Here is a 14,353-nt window from a genome sequence, read left to right as displayed (position 1 = left end):
ACATTCACTCACACCCCATGTGGTGGATGAAGACATTCTTGCCTGTTCAAAGAGGGATTTCCCCTCCCACTAGTGGTTCTACATCTCTACTAGTGTACTCCACTGGGACACAGTGGTTCTATATCTCTACTAGTGTACTCCACTGGGACACAGTGGTTCTATATCTCTACTAGTGTACTCCACTGGGACACAGTGGTTCTATATCTCTACTAGTGTACTCCACTGGGACACAGTGGTTCTATATCTCTACTAGTGTACTCCACTGGGACACAGTGGTTCTATATCTCTACTAGTGTACTTCACTGGGACACAGTGGTTCTATATCTCTACTAGTGTACTCCACTGGGACACAGTGGTTCTACGTCTCTACCAGTGTACTCCACTGGGACACACTTTCATAAAATGTTGGATGACAGAGAACACAGACAATAAATAGCCATTATTGGATGGGCGGTTGGTTGATCTATTAAAATGCTGAAGCCAACTCATATGTCATGCACACACAAATCACAGTCACATCATTTCAGTCATATGGTTGACAATTACTTCCTGGGTACATCAATAGAACCAATATGAGGCAAAGATGTGGAAATGGTGTTCTCTTACATTCCACTCCATTGGGCCAGTCGTTGAGTGACTAACAGGCTTTGAAGTGGCTTTCCAGGGCTGATGAGGGGCATGTAGGCCAGACACACAAAGGAAATGTTTAAATTTTCACAAACTGACCCTTCATCATCACAGACAAAAAAGCAACAATGCTGTATCAATTGCTGAGACAATTGTCTAAGCACTCACACCAGAATGTATTTCAAAGAGCATTTTAAGAGTTCCATAAGTTATCCTAGGGGCTTGGTGACGCACCAGTCTGTGATCGCGCAATTTTCATTCTCTCTCTCCCTTTCTCTCTCTCTCTCTCTATTCATTTCTCTCTCTCCTCTCTCTCCCTTTCTCTCTCCTCTTTCTCTCTCTCTTTCTCTCTCGCTTTCAGTCTCCTCACTCTCTCCTCCTCTCTCCTTCTCTCTCTCCTTCTCTTTCTTTCTCTCTCTGTTTACTGATTGCTTCCACACACTGAAGGAGAAGTCCAGCTGGAGACTGTAAAAATAAACTCTCCATGTTTTAAAATGAGGAGATTAGCCCTTTTTATGTTTTTTTTTTTTTCTTCATGTTTGTGTCCCTGTGTGTCCAGACTGGTGAGGGAGAGCAGGTTGAGAACAGAATAGAACAGAGAGAGGAAGGTGCTGTGCTCTGCATGCAATAATGAGGAGTGCGGTTTCTGAAGTGAGGAAAAACACTAATTGGCAAGGGAGTGGAGAGAGAAAGACCTGCATGCTGCCAGATGTTTCTGTAAAACACGTTCTGTGTTCTGTGTGCTTTGCAGGTCCAGAGTGAGGTGTTGGAGGCCTAGACATGCAGAACCAGGACCACTTGCAGTCAAGGACCAGTTCCTGATACCATTTTTAGCTTGCAATAAGAGTAGGGCAAACCTTGCTTAATGCCTTTCTGCATGGCTGGGTTACATGTTGCATCACGTTTAGTCTGTCTGCTCAGCTTTAATACTGTACCTGTATGTTATTTACTTCTGTTAAGAGCATTGGCCCAGTAACTGAAACGTCGCTGGTTCGAATCCCAAAGCCGACTAGGTGAAACATCTGTTGATGTGTCCTTGAGCAAGGCACTTAATCCTAATTGCTACTGTAAATTGCTCTGGATAAGAGCGTCTGCTAAAATGTAAATGTACACTGAAGTTATACTAATTTAATTACAGTGCTTCCTTGTTTTAGTGTTTTAGTGTTTTAAACAAAGGATGCTGATGGATTAAAAACGGTATAATTTATCCCAATCTCAATCTTATTCTTAATCTTTCAACATGGTGATTCACTTCAGATTGACTTGTTCTTATCTGCTCTGTCTTCCCTGTGTAAACAGGTAAATACAGAGAAAGACCTTTCATAAATTGTTTATATGATGTCAGAGGGGGAAGCAGAGTTGCATCCAGCATCATGTCATTCACTACAGGAGGGTTTGGGGCTATCCCGTCTCAATCTCAACGGCCTCCCCTGTTTTCACCTACCATGGCATGCATGTTGACTGATAAGAGGATTTTTCACATTAGCTATATTGCACAGCACTGTCTTTAATCACGTCTAGTGTACTGTATAATGTATAATTCATTCTCCTATATTACTGAATATAAGACATAATTACACTGCCATATCACTTACATTAACTTCACAGGGACTTGATCAATACTGTGGCAGTTTAACAACTTTGAAGATTATGTTTTAACGACAGATTCTAATCAAGGACTTTGTGAATAATTTACCAAATTCACCAAGCAGGGCTAAACAGTGTGTGGATTAATTGAGTTTGTTGGAAATGTGTTCTTGTATCGAAGCAGCCCGTTGCTTTTCAACAGGCTGTCATTTCTCTGTAACACATTATGAAACCCATTACTCTTCACTCATCACTCTGAGAGGAGAAGACTGAAGCATCTGTGAGGGTTAATTACAGTAAGCTCTGTTTAATAAGCAGCATACAGCATATGTATCATGTGTCTCAGTGTAGCCTCTGTAAGTGGAGAGAGGAACCTTCAGAAGCCCTGGAATGCCTGATGTTTATGTATAAATGTATATTAGCACATGCCAACGCTGAAGTGAGGAACTGTCTTACTCTACGTTGCCATGTAACTATTTTCTTTGGCTGTGATTGGGTCGCCTGTTTAGGTTATGCTGGCTGTGTTCGGCTGCCATGTTGGATTTGTCTGGTACAGAAATAGAGGTTATGCTTTAAATGGGAAAAAACATGATATGATTTCAGGTTTGATGATTATGAGTTCTGTAAGAAAAATGCATGCAATTACATCATGAGATATTCTCTCGTCTAATTTGACAAAGATGCTGATGTCTAGAACACGTTCTGCGATTATTTCAAAAAAACTGAATTATTGAGAGAACTAATTGAATATTGATGAACACATACAGTGCCTTCAGAAAGTTTTTCAGACCCCTTGACTTTTTCCACATTTTGTTACATTGCAGCTTTATTCTAAAATGGATTAAATAAATACAAATCCTGATTAATCTTCATACAATACCCCATATTGACAAAGCGAAAACAGGTTTGATTAAAAAATTAAAAACAGAAATACCTTATTTACATAAGAATTCAGACACTTTGCTATGAGACTCGAAATTGATCTCAGGTGCATCCTGTTTCCATTGATTATCCTTGAGATGTTTCCACAACTTGGTTGGAGTCCACCTCTGGTAAGTTCAATTGATTGGACATGATTTGGAAAGGCACACACCTGTTTATATAAGGTCCCACAGATGACAGTGCATGTCATCTGTGGGACCTTATATAGACAGAGTGGTCAGACGGAAGCCACTCCTCAGTAAAAGGCACATGACAGCCTGCTTGGAGTTTGCCAAAAGGCACCTAATGACTCTCAGATCCATGAGAAACAAGATTCTCTGGTCTGATGAAACCAAGATTGAACTCTTTGGCCTGAATGCCAAGTGTCACGTCTGGAGGAAACCTGGCACCATCCCTACGGTGATGCATGGTGGTGGCAGCATCATGCTGTGGGGATGTTTTTCAGTGGCAGGGACAGGGAGACTCATCAGGATCGAGGCAAAGATGAACGGAGCAAAGTACAGAGAGATCCTTGATGAAAACCTGCTCCGAGGGGCACTCAGGACCTCAGACTGGGGCAAAGGTTCACCTTCCAACAGGACAATGACCCTAAGCACAAAGGCAAGACAACGCAGGAGTGGCTTCGGGACAAGACTCTGAATGTCCTTGAGTGGCCCAGCCAGAGCCCAGACTTGAACCCGATTGAACATCTCTGGAGATTTGTAATGCATTTGCAAAAATGTCTGAAAACCTGTTTTTGCTTTGTCATTATGGGGTAGTGTGTGTAGATTGATGAGGAAAAAAACAATTTAATCAATTTTAGAATAAGGCTGTAACGTAACAAAATGTGGAAAAAGTCAAGGTGTCTGAATACTTTCCGAAGGCACTGTAGTTTGTGGTTAAATACAAAGTGGCCCATGAGGAGTCAGTACTGCAAAAATAAAGTTAATGTTTCCAGTGTTTTTCTCTGTAGTTTTGATTTCAGTGAGAGAGCAAAAGGTCCATACTAATGTCATAGATACAGTGACCTTGTGCCCTGTCACTAAGTCAAACAACGGAGAGACTTACAGCATTATTCACTGATGGAAAACTTTGTTTAGAAATATGTTGTTACGGAAAATAGTTAGTTGTGGTTGAAAACCAGGTGGATCTATTTTTCCAACTCTGATCTGACTTCCCAATCGTTATCAAGTCACATACATGTATTCTGTACATTACCGGACCTGCTCTGACACACACATGCAGCTATTGAGAAAGAACTCAAATACATTATTGCTCCTCTTGCAATTCATTGGGTTACACCATAAAACCCTTCACAGAGAGAGATTGCATTTACAAGTGTAGCTGGAGTGTGGAAAAGAGCTTGTGAGATCTATAAATGTATAAAATGTGTGATTTCACTTTAATACAAAAAAATCACCCAAGGACCAGCTGTAGATTCGTGAATAAAGCAGGGCTGTAAAACAGAGCTAACTATGAGCAGAGACGATGGGAATCCCACGTGTTTATGCACTCTTCACCCCTGAAGCAACTATGTGTGTGTGTGTGTGTGTGTATGTGTGTGTGTATGTGTGTGTATGTGTGTGTGTGTATTTGTGTGTGTGTCTGTCTGTGTGTATGTGTGTGTGTGAGTGTGACTGCGCTTGTGCGAGTGAGCGTGCCAGGGTTCATGTGAGCATGCCAGGGTTAATGTGAACATGCCAGGGTTCATGTGAGCGTGGCAGGGTTCAGGTGAGCGTGACAGGGTTCATGTGAGCGTGGCAGGGTTCATGTCAGCGTGCCAGGGTTCATGTGAGCGTGCCAGGGTTCATGTCAGCGTGCCAGGGTTCATGTGAGCGTGCCAGGGTTCATGTGAGCGTGCCAGGGTTCATGTCAGCATGCCAGGGTTCATGTGAGCGTGTCAGGGTTCATGTCAGCGTGCCAGGGTGCATGTGAGCGTGCCAGGGTTCATGTCAGCGTGCCAGGGTTCATGTGAGCGTGTCAGGGTTCATGTCAGCGTACCAGGGTTTATGTCAGCGTGCCAGGGTTCATGTGAGCGTGCCAGGGTTCATGTCAGCGTACCAGGGTTCATGTCAGCGTGCCAGGGTTCATGTCAGCGTGCCAGGGTTCATGTCAGCTTGCCAGGGTTCATGTCAGCGTGCCAGGGTTCATGTCAGCGTACCAGGGTTCATGTCAGCGTGCCAGGGTTCATGTCAGCGTACCAGCGGTTTATACAGTGGTCTGGATTTATAGTTTATAGAGAAAGGAATCCACATCCTTACCCCGATACTCAAACAGTATGGAGTAAGAAAAGATAAGAATACCACATTGTCTAATATGAACTGGTGAGACGTTGAGGTAATTTCTGTTACCTTCCTGCTTTCCGCATTTACTCTGTACAAGTTGTACAAGCAACCACACTACTGACCTCAGACGTCACATGAACAATACATACTGTCCGTTAAACATAGAAAAACAAATATTCACCTCACCATCAGTAGAGGGGGACTTCCCAGGATGACAAAAGCATGGAGGCTTTGTAAACATCGACAGAGAATGTTTCTTTAATCAGATGATATCAGAAAGTTGCTTCCCACTTTCTCTTTTTAATCTGATTATGCATAATTTCACTTCCGTCATCATGAGAACAGTGGCCAAGCCGAAGAAGTAGTCTTATGCAGCAATTGTAAACATTCCAGCATCAATATTTTACAGAATACTGTATTTCAATTGATGGCTGAAATACAATCTCCTGTCCATGGTAGTTAGGTACTTGAGGGATTAAGTCTGGTATTTCAGATCTCTCGCCCAGCTAGCCAATTATAAACAAACACCTGGTTTCTTGCAATGGAAATCTCTATGTGTGGGGCTCTGGGGAATAGCCAGAGACAGTCAGACAGCCTTTATAAACTTCACACAGACCAGATGCTTTAAACAGCAAAACTTTGACCATCAACTTGCCTTAATCACTATGAGATCTGTCACTATGGAAGGCCATGATATAGTAGCTCTATGGACTGAAACAGTGATCACTGTTATTGAGCGATTTCCCTAAACACATGGATCTACAAGCCTTAAAAAATGCAGTGTTCTCACAGTCATATGGGACTGAAGTTATATCTGCGGCCTGTTCCAATGTGCTGCGCTGTCCATTTACATTTACATTTAAGTCATTTAGCAGACGCTCTTATCCAGAGTAGTCTATATATGGGTCAGTTCAGTTCTTAGCTCTGCGCACTGTTCTCTTCAAGGGGAGAGGAAGGATTTTAGTATTGCGTAATAGCCTGAAACTCTGAGCTCTAATCTGGGCCTGTTGATTGACATTGTCTTCAGTGGGTTTGTTTGCATAAGGTCCCCCCCGTTGGCGTCTGTCATCCAGTCACGTCTCGTACATCTCATTAAGTTGCCCTCTGTCCTTCTCTGTCTCGCCCTGAGTCAGGGCAAAATATACAAACACAACCTCAGTCCACACACTAACTAAACTCCCACATGCTCTTAAGTCACAGGCAATAACACTCTCTATAGTTAGGAAACACATAGTTTAAAGTCTGGCAACACCCATGCACGTAACGTAAAGTCACATCCACTTACACTCACTTTATGCTAAATAGCTGTCTCAATAATACTTAGTTGAGGATAAATGTCTCATTTTCTCTACTTTTAGTATTGACTTTGATATATGAGGTCTGAGATGCAGTAAAGGATATATCTAAGTAAGGTATTTACATGCTACATATTAGTCTCTGAGCTCTGAGAGCAACAGACCTCCACTCTACACCATGCCTCTGTGATATGCTGCTGGATAGGGAATTTCCCAGCGGTCAGTTCTCTTTCAGGTCTTTCAGGTGTTCTATCAGGGCTCCAGTCTAAAATTCTCTAGAAGTATTTGCTGTGTGTCTGTGTGTTGTTTGAGGGAGGTAATGGAGGTTCTGGTTCTGGTGGAGCATGGAGGATCTTTGATGAATAACCTAAGCTCCCCAGAGACACTTCCTGGTCCCCTTTCATATGGGTGGTTCATTCATCAAAGATGTTCTGCTCCCAAACCAAGAGACATAAATGATTATGGACGTTTACCTGTAATGCAGGAAGTAACCAGGGGAAAAAACAGCAGCCTTTAACAGAGGACAACTTTGAACTGCGGTGGCATGATCAAACCCGACCGAACTGGAGCTAGCACTGGGCGAGAAGGGGGATGGATTGGGTTTCATTCAGGAATAATTTAACGCTTCTGGAATGTTTCACGTCAAACACATGGCCTGGGTAGAGCTCCACAGGGGGAGAGTTTTATTTCACCGCCCCAACACAGCCATGTGTGCTGCCATGCCATCACAGTTTCCCCTGTGCTCTTTTCCCTTATGTCTGTTTCACAGAGGTAAACGTCACCCCTCACACCTCAGTCCTCAGTCTGCAGATCAGTGGTGTGTATTCATGGATGCCAAGTGAAGCCAGGCTTCCCAATTTTTGTATTTTTTTTTAAACAACAAAAATAACATACAAAATCATTTTTATTTTGTCTCTCTGTGTTTCAGAAATGTCCTTAAATTCGCAAGATGATTAATGTATCTCACCGGAGCAAGCATCCGAGCGAACAAAACAGTGCCCCTCTGTCTCAGTATGTGTAGTGTATCTATCTGATGCTGTCTGGTCAAAATGAGTATGACATTGTCGTCGCCCGTAGCATTGAATGCAACGGAAGCCAGCGAGCATTTGGCTTCGCTTGATATATATCTTTTTTTTTTTAAATATGCCAATCAGCGTTGAGCTAAGCTGAGTGGGGTCAGCTGTGAATGGTCCTGGCACACCAAAAAAAGAGTAACGGGAAACCAGTTTGGATTTGGCTTCATACAGTACCAATCACATCACATCTGAAGCCAAATATCATTGACAGAAAAAATTGAATTGTTGCATCTTGTTGTGTTGTTGTCTTACGGTGGCTAGCTAGCTAGCTAAAATCACCTCTTTCCTAAATTAGCCATGGATGGAGATAAGGATTTAGACTTGTGGTTTTACTTAATTCTCCGTACTGGCCAATGATTATAACGCTGATTCTGAAGTTTAATATATAGCTAGTTGTAGAAGGCTAATGTTAACTAGCTAACGTTGCCCATGGAAGGAAGTTAAGCTAGCCAGCAACCAAGCATTTTAGCCAGGGAGCCTAGGACAACAACAACTAAAAGCGTGTACTGTATGACAGAGTCATAGACCGTTTAGGTAACATGAAAAAGGAGGATGGCATTGGTGAGTCAACATGTTTTTTCTACATACTTACACGCACTCACACACCGAACACACAGAAATCAGTTCCATGGACAGCTACATCATATTTAGCTTACGTTGGTTGGACTAAATCGTTTTTGGTACAGTTGTCACTGTATTAGACTAAGCATAGGTGATTAGATGATGTTGAAATGCTGAAGTTGAAATGGTGCTGGAATAGTGGAGGCAGCTCCTGTTTTCTTTGCGACTTGCGGTAACTCTCCATGGTTCTAAATCAATAGTTGTTTACCTTGCTTGACCATGCTGTAGGTCATGTAACTGTTTGTTACATGCAATATGTTTTGTGGACTTCTCCAGACAGATGTTGCTCTCAAGTTTTGTAATGAATGAAATGTGTGGTTGAATTTATTCTGCCACTGTGTCTTCTTATTGTCTCAGCTTTAGGCCTATACAGTGCCTTCAGTAAGTATTCAGACCCCTTGACTTTTCCCACATTTTGTTACGTTACAGTCTTATTCTAAAATTGATTAAATGTTTATAAAAACTCAGCAATCTACACACAATACCCCATAATGACAAAGCGAAAACAGGTTTTTAGATATTTTAGCAAATCTATAAAAATAAAAAATTAACGTATTTACATAAGAATTCAGACCCTTCGCTATGAGACTCGAAATTGAGCTCAGGTGCATCCTGTTTCCATTGATCATCCTTGAGATGTTTCTACAACTTGATTGGCGTCCACCTGTGGTAAATTCTATTGATTGGAAATTATTTGGAAAGGCACACACCTGTCTATATAAGGTCCCACAGTTGACAGTGCATGTCAGAGCAAAAACCAAGCCATGAGGTCGAAGGAATTGTCCGTAGAGGTCCGAGACAGGATTGTGTCAAGACACAGATCTGGGGCAGGGTACCAAAAAATGTCTGCAGCAATGAAGGTCCCCAAGAACACAGTGGCCTCCATCATTCTTAAATGGAAGAAGTTTGGAACCACCAAGACTCTTCCTAGAGCTGGCCGCCCAGCCAAACTGTGCAATCGGGGGAGAAGGGCCTTGGTCAGGGAGGTGACCAAGAACCCAATGGTGACTCTGACAGAGTTCCTCTGTGGAGATGGGAGAACCTTCCAGAAGGACAACCATCTATGCAGCACTCCACCAATCAGGCTTTTATGGTAGAGTGGCCAGACGGAAGCCACTCCTCAGTAAAAGGCACATGACAGCCTGCTTGGAGATTGCCAAAAGGCACCTAAAGACTCTCAGATCCATGAGAAACAAGATTCTCTGGTCTGATGAAACCAAAATTGAACTCTTTGGCCTGAATGCAAAGCGTCACGTCTGGAGGAAACCTGGCACCATCCCTACGGTGAAGCATGGTGGTGGCAGCATCATGCTGTGGGGATGTTTTTCAGCGGCAGGGACTGGGAGACTAGTCAGGATCGAGGGAAAGATGAACGGAGCAAAGTACAGAGAGATCCTTGATGAAAACCTGCTCCAGAGCGCTCAGGACCTCAGACTGGGGCGAAGGTTCACCTTCCAACAGGACAATGACCCTAAGCACAAAGCCAAGACAACGCAGGAGTGGCTTCGGGACAAGACTCTGAATGTCCTTGAGTGGCCCAGCCAGAGCCCAGACTTGAACCCGATTGAACATCTCTGGAGACACCTGAAAATAGCTGTGCAGCAACGCTCCCCATCCAACCTTACAGAGCTTGAGAGGATCTGCAGAGAAGAAAGGGAGAAACTCCCCAAATACAGGTGTGCCAAGCTTGTAGCGTCATACCCAAGAAGCCTCAATGCTGTAATCGCTGCCAAAGGTGCTTCAACAAAGTACTGAGTAAAGGGTCTGAATACTTATGTAAATATGATATTTCCGTTTTTGTATTTTTTAATAAATTGTTTGTTTTTGCTTTGTCATTATGGGGTATTGTGTTTTAGATTGATGAGGGGAAAAAACTATTTAATACATTTTAGAATAAAGCTGTAACATGAAAAAAGTCAAGTGGTCTGAATACTTTCCGAAGGCACTGTATATCACGATGTCAAGGCATATGAACTAACAGGTTATAGATTAAACAACACAATTATCACAACACATAGGTTGTAATATGGCTTTTTTTTCTGGCTTGGCTTCCCCAGTGATTATACCCACGCACCGTTACTGCTGCAAATGCCAATGGAACAACACTGAACTAACTCTCTCCTGCCTTGGGCACCACTAGATGACTTCAGTGTTTAGTCTACGAGCCTTGTGGGCTGTTACCTGGGCCCCAAAAACATGGTCCTTAGCGTTAGGTTTAGGGTTGGTTTAGGGTTGAGCCGGTATGTGGACGTGAACTTATGTTTACGGTGAGGGTTAGGGTCAGGTTTATGATACAACAGGCCTCTTACAGATCTATATTTGATCACTCTGTTTACAGTTTACAGTTTAGTCATTTAGCATACGCTCTTATCCAGAGCGACTTCCAATTAGTGAGTGCATACATTTTTCATACTGGCCCCCGTGGGAAACGAATCCACAACCCTTGCGTTGCAAGCGCCATGCTCTACCAACTGAGCTACAGGAGGGCCAATAATCTGTTGTCGCAGAGAATTTGCCTGCGCAGTACGATATGCAAATTGTAGTTTATTCAAGGTTTAAAAAGACTTCTAAAATGTGTAATTTCCACTTTAGAATTTCAGACTAGATTTGCCCTAAAGAAAAATTGAACAACCCCTACAAAAATCTCCATTAATTATAATCCACATAATAATTCACATTTCCTGTTGTAGCAGGATTATTTTCCTGCTTTGAGAAGCAGGGTCATATTAAGATAGCGCATCTGCACATCTTTGAGTAAGTTTCAACTTGGCCAATGACAAGCAGTACAGAATGTCAAGCCTCTCACAGATTACCCTATTTGGCAAAAGTAATGGACGCCACACTGACAGGGACTCCCATGAGCCCTCTCTCCACTACAGCCATGATGGAATACACAGCCCTTACATATTGGGCACACACACACACATTAAGTAACCCCAGCCCCATTAGAACATGGAGCACCTAAGTCATTTAGAGTCTATTACCACGTGACCAAGTGCCTTAATGCGTAAAATCACCTGAGTTTTGATCACCTCACCCCATTTTCCATCTTTCAGCACTGGTGATTAAACATGGCCAGGATGTGTTCAAACCATTTCAGAGATGTTTTGGTGTAGTGAGAGGACGGCGGGCGGCACATTGACACCGCACAGCCTTCCAGCTCACCGTCATCACTACAATATTTGAGATGATTTATTAGTTATAAATCTGAAATATAGGGAGAGGCCTGTAATTGGTTACATGCTTTTTGAGTTATGGCCTACGCTCAGGGTTTGATGAGGGACTGTTATTTTTAGAAAGCTGTGTCATACATTAAAGCGTCAGCCTTTTTCATATCTATACTCATATCACCGCCAAACCAGCCAGCAGCTTTTACAGGTGTATCAAAGGCAATTCAACATTGGCTGCCTCTAACCATGTTGGGGCAGGAACAAAGCTACACAGCCATGTTATAAATTATAATTAAGACGCGGAGTGAATGTACATTATCAAAAAACAGCTCCGTAATGAAATGTTTTTCTAACTCTCACTTCCAGAATAAAATGTCTGCACCTGCATGGTTGACTGTGAAGAGGAATGGAATGGAGGAAAGGAAAAGCATGTGTTACAGTTCAGCTCACTAGACTCAATTAGTGGCTTCTCTTTCCAGCCTTTGATTCAGATGGAACCTTCCATTAAGTTCCAACATGCTGTCTCTCTCCATCCAGTCTATTCCTGTGACTCAGGTCCTAAAGTAGGTTAGCATACTTTTTAAGTATCTTGAACTTCAAGGAAAAGTTATTGGTACAATGTGGATTTTGGAAGGACAACAAACCCAGGTAACCTGTACTGCTGCTGTGATGAGTGTGATTAGAAGGAGTCAGGTGCAGGAGGGTAAATTACAGAATACAGAGTTTATGCCGTCGTACACAGTTGCGCTGGATAGCGACAACAAAATACAGGCACAGGGGAATAATCTACCTCGGTAATACAAGGTACGAGTAGCTCCACCGAGCTACACTCAACTCACATCAAACAATCACCCACAAGGACAAGGGGGCAGAGGGAACACTTATACACGGACTAATGAGGGGATAAGAACCAGGTGTGTGTAATTGACAAGACAAGACAAATGGAATGATGATATATGGAGCGGCAGTGGCTAGTGAGCCGGTGACGACGAACGCCGAAAACTGCCCGAACAAGGAGGAGAGGCAGCCTCGGCGGAAGTCGTGACAGCTGCCAATCACTCATATCTTTGAAAGACACAAACTTTGTCATTCCAAACACTGTGAAGACCTGAATAGAAGCAGTTAGAGACACACACACAGAAGGAGTGGTCTGCCCAACGCATTACGAAACTACCCGCCCTCCAGGACACCTACAGCACCCGATGTCACAGGAAGGGCAAAAAGATCATCAAGGACATCAACCACCCGAGCCACTGCCTGTTCACCCCGCTATCATCCAGAAGGCGAGGTCAGTACAGGTGCATCAAAGCTGGGACAGAGCGACTGAAAAACAGCTTCTATCTAAACAGCCATCACTAGCACATTAGAGGCTGCTGCCTATAGACATAGACTAGAAATCACTGTCCACTTTAAGAAATGGAACACTAGCCACTTTAATAATGTTTACATATCTTGCATTACTCATCTCATATGTATATACTCTATTCTATACTATTCTACTGTATCTTAGTCCATGCCGCTCTTACACCGCTCGTCCATATATGTATATATTCTTAATTCATTCCTTACTTAGAGTTGTGTGTATTGGATACATGTTGTGAAATTGTTAGATATTACTTGTTAGATATTACTGCGCTGTCGGAGCTAGAAGCACAAGCATTTTGCTACACCCGCAATAACATCTGCTAAACACGTGTATGTGACCAATAACATTTGATTTGATTTGATATTTTGATTACTGTAATTAAAGGCTAAAGTATGGTCCCTGAGCAACGCAGCCCTAGGCTAATTAACAGTGTCTTCTCCACCCAACCTCCAACCACTCAGAGAAATAAGCATAATTAGCTCTGCAAAAGTTTTGGCTCTTTCCGTAATCTCCTCTGCTGAGCCTCAGATGTTCTGTTGGTGTACTGATTTATTTGTTCTCTAAATCTCAGTTTGTTCTTTTGAAGAGCGTGACCTGTTGATGCATTCCATTTAGAGGAGAGAGAAATGAAGGAGCATTCTCTCTCTCTCTCTCTCTCTCTCTCTCTCTCCCTCTCTCGCTCTCTCTCTCTCTCCATACTAAATCCCAGGGTCCTTCATCTCTGCAACTGTTACAGGCCTCCCTTCCACATAAATCCTTTCTCAGACACTCTCAGGCAGCCGTGAAAACAATTCCTGTGTTACGGAAGAGCCAGTACAGCCATGTGTTGAAGGCTTTTAGCACTCAGTGTGGGTCGCTTTTAGCACTCAGTGTGGGTCAGTGTGGGATCTGAGGACTCAACGACAACCTGCACCCAACGACAACCCAGAGAAGGTACAGTAAGAGATTCTCTTCTGTCTTTCATGTGTGGACAATCCTCTCAAGGCTAGAGAAGACAGGGGTGGTTCAGTAGAGAAGGACAGGGGTGGTTCAGTAGAGAAGGACAGGGGTGGTTCAGTGGAGAAGGACAGGGGTGGTTCAGTGGAGAATAACAGGGGTGGTTCAGTAGAGAAACCCAGGGTGGTATAGTAGAGAAAGCCGGGGTGGTTCAGTAGAGAAGGACAGGGGTGGTACAGTAGAGAAGGAGAGGGGTGGTTCAGTAGAGAAGGACAGGGGTGGTTCAGTAGAGAAGGACAGGGGTGGTTCAGTAGAGTAGAGTTGAGGCTGAATGATCCATCTCTTGGTGGGTCATGGTCCAACAATCCTCCCCCTGAGTACAGGTCTCCTATGTATAAAAGTGTCCTGAGTACCTCCAGACTGCAGATAACTAAAGGGAAGTGCATATAAGTGTGCGAGCATGCATGTG

The sequence above is a fragment of the Coregonus lavaretus genome (genome assembly GCF_964263955.1).
Source record: "Coregonus lavaretus genome assembly, chromosome: 6".
NCBI lineage: Eukaryota > Metazoa > Chordata > Actinopteri > Salmoniformes > Salmonidae > Coregonus > Coregonus lavaretus.
Note: the sequence above shows the minus strand (reverse complement) of the source record.